Raw genomic sequence first — 8,035 nt, forward strand, 5'->3', positions numbered from 1 at the left:
GAGTCATTATGCAATAATGAGCAGGGACTTTGTAAATATGATCATGTAGACTTGAGCAGCAACGTGTAGCCCCCCAAGGGCCGGCTCAGTAAGATAATACTGAGCTGGGAATTTGTATATAATTCATTGATAATAACATCATATGATGTAATCTCCACCATGGGGCTTGAACCCACATCCATAAGGTTAAGAGATTTGTACTCTACCAACTGAGTAGTGGATCTTTCAATATAATGGACTGAGGCTTGTGTACCTTGAATTTTTGACAGGAGCAATTGGTAGCCCCCAAGAGCCGGCTCATTGCAATGGGATGAGTCGGGTCTTCAATAAGTTGATCAAAAATGACTTTACATTAGCCCCCAAGTGCCATGGTGCATGCTGGCAGTGACACGCGACTTGCATATTTGATGTAATCTCAATTTGAATAATGTAGCCCCCAAGTGCTGGGTCGTAAGCCTGCAGCGACTCGGGACTATTCCCTCCATTGTAAAAATAAATCATGTCCATTAATAAAATAATAACCATTGCGCTCAAGCGACTTTGAAGACCTCCATCATAATATTGGCTATTGATAACCATAATAAAAATCCAGCCATGTTGGCTATTAAATAAAGATTTGAATAATATAATCCGGTTTGGAAAACCGGTTCCTGTGATATTGAATCATACTGCCGGTTTAGGATACCTGTGCAGTAAGGGTGATAACCCAATCTTTAGAAGCCAAAACTTCCAAATGTTTATGATTGTCATATATGGCGACTTATAATCCAAAGTCAAGCCGGGTTAATCCAAACCACATATATGCTTCAGATATGAACAAAAAGGTCTCAAGACAAAACCAAATATTGTTTTCAAAAAACTTAAGCCAAACAGAGGAAAAATGAGGCTTCTGATTCGAATACGATCAGTAAACCGGACCAAAAGGGGTTAAGCTAGGATTCGAATACGATCATGAAGCCCCTAGTGGTTTTGGCGTTGCGCCGATCAAGTGGGTACCGACAGCTATGTTCTCTTTGGTTCGAATACGACCTATGTTTGAACAGGAAGCCCCCGAATGACCTTGAGAGTTTTTTAACGACTCTGATTCGAATATGATCAAAGTTGGACCCAAAAGGGGTTAAACTATGATTCGAATATGATCAAGAAGCCCCCTAGTGGGTTTGGCATTGCGCCGATCAAGAGGGTACCGACAACTATGTTCTCTTTGGTTCGAATACGACCTATGTTTGAACAGGAAGCCCCCAAATGACCTTGAGACTTTTTTAACGACTCTGATTCAAATACGATCAAAGTCGGACCCAAAAGGGGTTAAGCTAGATTCAAATACAATCATCCTCCAATGGTCTTTTGAAGCAGGGTACCTATGTTTGAGTTGTGCCTTGCAACAGACTCTCTTTGGTCCCTTTAATTTTTCCTGAGAATCGAGCTTTGCGAGAGATAAATTCTTCTTGAACCAGAATTTTTTCCGGACGACCTTTAAACTGGCAACATTTATTGAGCTATGTCCATGTAGCCATCGAGTCTTTAAGACGACTCAATGAGTTGACTTGAGATTCTTCATAGTTGACCATGATATAGACCGGTTTGAGTCTGCACGGGAGAACTAGCAAGCCAGAGTAATTGCTCTTTTAAAGAAAGCAATATGTAATATAAAAATATACTGGATGGATTTCACCTGACACGTCAAGCCAGTAATTATTCACCTCGGAGTTGATGATCACCTTGGTGAAGCTGAAATCAATCATGATCGAGTCGGCCATGGGAGCAGGTATATGAGCCGGTCGCGGCGTTGTAAGCCGGTGCGGACGAGCGAGTCAATCGCAGGCGTGGTAAGCCGCACGCACGGGCGAGTCAGCCACATTATGTTGATGTAGCGGGGGCGATGACTTGCTCATGTATCCGTCCATCAGCACGGCACGGACAAGCGCTAGTGCAAAAATAATATTGGCGCACGCCCCTTTGCGACACCTTTATAACGAAAAATGGTCGTGCGAAAATATACCATAGACCAAAGTAATTATTCTCAAACAATTTAATATGTAATGATGAGATACATAGAAAAAATAGCACCTGGTATTTTCATTGGGTGAACGTAGACAACGTCTTGACTGTAGCCTTAACCTCACGTGGAGTAGTAGTGGCCAGCTCACAGTGATGCCACGGTGATGACAGTGACACACCCCCTTTGCTTTTTTCTTTTCTTTATGGCAGAACATTCGTGCTAGCAGTAGCATTTAATATTGCAGTGGCCGCGAGGCCGGGCGGCTCATCGCACGGCAGGGACGGCTCAATGTGGCTTCGGGCAACACCGTAGGTAGTTTGGACCAGTGTTTTGTTGGCAAGAAGCGTTTATTCATTTTTAAACTCAGATCAAATCCTCCAGGAGCTCTGCGTGGGGTAGTAGTATTCTATAGTGCCGATTGATTTTGCTTCCAGCATGTGTACGGGAGTCAAACAAGTATCCAGTTTGACCCTCCTTCCCATTTGGCGTGAACTCTCTATAGTAGAGCGCCTGCAGCGCTTTCTTCTAAAACATCATCCGTTCGTAGAGTTTAAAATTTGCACTTCCTAGCAGTCTTGTCAACAGGTGAAAGAGAAATAACGTCTCAGCAGCAACAACAACATGCGGCAGAAGCCGGCCATGGAGGCAACGGTGGACGGCGAGGCAAGGCCACAACAGAAAACAACCCGCGTCTACTGAGGCGAATTGGCGAAGGTCAAGGCGGCGACTTGAAGCAGGTCGACCTCAGCAGCAGCTCGGCACTCCGGCGAGGGCGGCTCGGAAGCCGCAATGGTCTGGTGGCTCACAGGCGCAGGGCGGCTCTCTGGTGGCGGCGACTCGAGGCGTTTGAGGGGCGAGGCTGTAGCGGCTGGTGCGGCGACTCGGCGTACAACGGTTTAAGGTGAAGTAAACCAGGGTGAAGGTGGCCTAACGTACGACGGCGAGGCCGTGGAGGCGATCGGGAGGCCCGCGGCAAACCACAGCCGCGAGCCAGATCGGAGACCGGCGGTGGCTCATTCGTGAGGTCAAGGCGGCTCATAGGGCTCGACAGCTGACAACTTAGAACAGAGGAGGCGGCGGCACAAGCGGGCCGCCGGCGAGTTAAAGCAAGGTCGACTCGGCCGCAGCAGCTTGTGAAGACCGCAGCAACAGGGGCAGGCGATGGCGTGGCCGTTGACCACACCGACGGTGACCGCACCAGCGCGATGGCAAAGATGTGTACCGCGGGGGCGTTTTGAGGCGGCCCGCGGAGGTGACTTAGCGTGACGGCGAGGGCACGACCTGCAAGGGAGGCCTCGGCGACGGCTCGAGGCCATACTTGGCGATTCAGCTAAGGAACAAGGTGAGGCCGCGGCCTCAGCGGCAGAAGCAGCTAGCGGTTTGGAAGCAGGCAAACAATGGCGTTCTGTGGCAGAGGCAGCCGGCGGCTCGAGGCAGGCGGGTCACAGCAAGGCGGACCACAGCGACCCGGAGGCGACTTGGCGAGGCAGGGTCCGGGTTGGAACCAGAGACATGTGACTCATGGCGGTCCTCTGTGGTCCGGAGGCAAGGCACGGCGGCTCAACGTTTAACACCACGATGGAAGTGGTTCGAGGTTGGGTCAACCCGGCCTGGACGAAGCGACTCCGGTGCAGAGGCGTGGTCAGGGCGATTTGGTGCGCTGGACCGCAACAGAGACAGCTCAGCATGGGCCAGCTCAGAGGCAGGGCGAGGTGAGGATCGGCCTGGGACTCATGGACGTGGAGCAGCAACGACTCGGAGTCGATCCAGTTTAAGACCGCGAGGTTGACTTGGAACGGACTGGCGGTTCAGACGAAGCCGCAGCTGCAGAGGAGATCCTGGCGGCTCAACGTAGGTGACTCAGGTGCAGAATCGAAGGCGGAGGGCTGGCGATTCAAGACAACGGCAGCGGGGTGGGTCGAGAGCACAACTGCGGGGTAGCTCGAGGTGCGGCGGTTTGGATCGAACTTGTCTTCACTGTGGATTAAAACGGACTTGGATTGGTCAAACCGACCGCTTGTTTGTTTGCCTCGTCGTAACCGACGACTTCTAGTTTCCTTGGTAGAAACTCACACGTAGATTGAATCGATCCTTCCGTAGTAGATGTGGAGAGCAGGAAACAGTAGCAAAAACACGACAACTTGATGGATTATACAGCCGCGGCGGCTCAACCACAAACCCTAACTTCTTTGATCATAAATTTGCAAACTCTTTTCAATGTTGGTTCTTCTTCTCCCGGTCAATCGCGAGCTTTTCGATCCCTAGAGAGATCCCTCCAAGAACTCAACACTACCGTGCGCGAGCCCCATGATGGGCGCCAACTGTCGTGGAAACATCACGGCAGATGTCCTATTGTGAGGACTTAGTCGTGAGGCCAACGCATCTATGTGGTAACTTGAGACGGGTTGATCGGGACGAGAGAGGCAACATACAAGACAAGAATTTAGACAGCTTCGGGCCCCGGGAAACATCATCCGGTAATAGACCTACATGCTGTTTGTGGCTAGGTCTCATTATGCTCATGAGGGAGACGTCATAAATCTGGCTCTCCTCTAGTTGTGTCTAGCCTTAACAATTATTTTTCTTGCCCCCCTCTCTTGGGGTGCCCCGCCCCTCCTTATATAAGATGAAGGGGCGGGTTACATGTAGAGTCAAACTCGGATTAGGACTTAACCTATTTTGACGTGTTACCGTAGGCTTCTCACCACGGGCTTCTTAACGTCTTGGGCTTCTTAATGTCTTGGGCTTCTTAACATAAGCCGGTTTACAATCCGGCTTACAATCTGGCTTAACTGTCTGACTTAACTGTCCATCTTACATGACTGTGTCTGCCGGCTTACATGACTGTGTCTGCCGGCTTACAATGCTTAACTGTGTCCGCCGGCTTAACCTACTCAACTATTCCCGCCGACTTAACCCGCTTAACTGTTCCCGCCGGCTTATAGTCTGTCGGGTCACCAATGAAACATCAAGTCCCAGCCGGGTTATATCTCCGACCAGGTCACACCGCGGGGTATATCCCCGACACCTCCTTTAGGCCTACTTTCGATCCTACATGTGGTATCAGAGCTTTGGTCTCCATTTGCCTTGATTTCCATAGCTTTGGTGACCATAGCCTTGGTTTCACAACCTAGGAGAGTATGGAGTCTAGCGAGGGAAATTACCACCATAGAGGTCCTTACTTTAATGATACTAATTTTACTAGTTGGAAGCATAAGATGAAAATGCATATTCTTGAACATAACCCCGCAGTTTGGGCTATTGTGTGTATTGGTTTGCAAGGTGAATACTTTCAGGATGGAAGAGAACCGGATCGTAAAGCGTCCGCGGAAGAATTGAAGATGTTGCAATACAATGCTCAAGCTTGCGATATTCTTTTCAACGGATTGTGCCCCGAAGAATTCAACAAAATCAGTCGCCTTGAGAATGCAAAGGAAATTTAGGATATTATGGTTGATATGCACGAAGGTACCGAGTCTGTCAAGGAATCCAAATTGAATGTGCTTCAAAGTCAACTTGACAAGTTCAAAATGAAGGATGGTGAAGGAGTCGCTGAGATGTACTCTAGACTTGCTCTCATCACAAATGAGATTGCCGGCTTAGGAAGCGAAGAGATGACCGAAAGATTCATCATCAAGAAGATCCTAAGAGCCTTGGATGGAAAATATGATACCGTGTGCACCTTGATCCAAATGATGCCCAATTACAAAGATCTCAAGCCAACGGAAGTCATTGGTAGAATTGTTGCTCATGAGATGTCACTTAAGGATAAGGAAGAGCTTCACAACAAGTCGTGCTTACAAAGCTTCATGTGATGCTCCTGCAACATCAAGTGAGAAACAAGTATTCAATGAAGAATTGAGCTTAATGGTGAGGAACTTCAACAAGTTCTACAAGAGGAGAAGCAAAGAGAGAAGTTCCAAGTCAAGGTCCTACAATGACAAAAGATTTTCTAGTCGTGATCACAGTTGCTACGGTTGTGGAAGACCCGGACACTATTCCAATGAGTGTACGGCTCCCTCCAAAAGAAGAGAAGACTCACCTAAAAGGAGAAGTAAAAGAGAGGAATCACCACCAAGAGAGAGAAGGAGTAGAGATGATCGTTATGAACGAAGACCCTCTCCCAGAAGCAAGGATTCAAAAAGGTAGGACAAGTCATCAAAGGCTACACAAGACGAAGACATCAAGCTCATGTTGGTGAATGGGTATCCGATTCTGACTCCGACAACTACTCCGAGAGAAGTTATCACTCTGACTCTGAATATACTTAAGATGAAGGTGTTACCAGTCTTGCACTTGTGTCATCCAACTCCTATGACATATTCAACTCACCAAATGAAAGGATTGGAAGATGCTTCATGGCTATAGGCCCCAAGGTATGACACCCGAGTATGTTGATTTCAATAGTGATGAAGATGATTTGCTAGGTGATGATGATTTACTTGTTGACAACACTAGTGATGAAAACTATGATGAAATTGCATTAATCTTGCTAATCAAGATGAAGCGAATGACAATGATAAGAAGGAGATTGAGCGTCTAACTAAAGAATAAACACTCTTAAGTTAGCTCATGAAACTACCTTAGAGGATCATCAAGAGCTTTTAAAGACTCATGAGAAGCTACACTTTGAAAAGTTCAATTTAGAGCAAGAGCATGAGTTCTTAAAAGAAATCAATGATGATATTCGTAAGAAAAGTTCTTCTTACATTGCCAAGCGTTTACTCTTGTCTACTTACATGCCACAAGTAAAATCTAGCAGCAAGAGCAAGAAAGATTCTTCTAGTAGTAACAATAATCATGCTAAATCCAATATTGTTGCTTCTAGTAGTTCTCTTGATTCCACTGATGATTCTCTTAGCCAAGTTGCACTTGAGCAAGAAAATAGCTTATTGAAGGGAATTATAGAGAAAAGTGTACAAGAGCCTTGCCGAAAGTAAGCAATTTGAGGAAATTGTACACAAGCAAGGAAGGCACCGGAAGAATCAAGGCGTTGGTTTTGAACGCAAGTTCAATGCCAATGGAGTTGAGTGGGAAGAAGATCAATACCCCAAGATGAAGTTTGTTCCTCAACAAGAGAAGTATGACCCGACTTCTTTCAAGGGAACACAAGCTTAAGATGATCTTCCACCACAAGACCACAAGCTAAAAGGCAAGGACAAGCTTCAAGAAGAGATTGATTCATTTGAAGAAGCTCCAAAGGCCTTGGTCAAGTGGGTTCCCAAGACTACACTAAGTTCTACTTCATCAAGTACAACTACAACTTCAAGGATTCCCATCAAGTTGATGTGGGTCCCAAAGAAGAAGAACTAGAGAGTTCTCGAGGGTGACTTCACCAACATACTTCACTCATATTCATTTTGTCAAGGACAGGTGCAATCAAATTCCATATCTTGCACTAGTTCAAGGAGTCACAAACCCTCTTGTTGGTAAGACAAGAGACAAGGTAACCTAATGTTTTCATGGACATCATCATATGTGTATTTCACTCTATGTCTATCGATATCCTCGTGTGTTCCTTGTGGGACTAACCCATGTAGGTATTGAAAGTGCAACTCACTCCAATGGATTGCTCCAAATGATCTACATCAACATTGAGCATCTACATCTTCAACACCTACATGAAGTCATCATCGAAAAAACCCAAGGTTAGTTCATCCCTCTTAAGGGGGATATCACATCTAGGGGGAGCTTTGCTCTAAGAATTGAGCAAAAGCAACTCTAATGGTGTGAACACAACAATGCTTTATGTAAAAGTGGTAACCCCACTTGTGCTTAAACAATGAGTATGACCTACGATCAAATGTTCTCTTTTGACTCCTCAGTCAATATACTCATATATAGATAACTTAGTCATCGCCAATTGCTTGATAGATGCTAGAGTGTTTGTGCATGCTTTACCACATATTTCATTTGCTATCTTATTGAGTGAGCATGTTGGTTGCATGATTTTCTCCATTCAAGGACATCCATTTGTTGCTTCGATTGTTTACTCTTTCTGTTTACCAAATGGATGGACAAGAATGCCTAAGA

Source organism: Triticum urartu, chromosome 1A (assembly GCF_056163025.1).
Source record: "Triticum urartu cultivar PI428250 chromosome 1A, HENAU_Tu73, whole genome shotgun sequence".
Classification (NCBI taxonomy): Eukaryota; Viridiplantae; Streptophyta; class Magnoliopsida; order Poales; family Poaceae; genus Triticum; species Triticum urartu.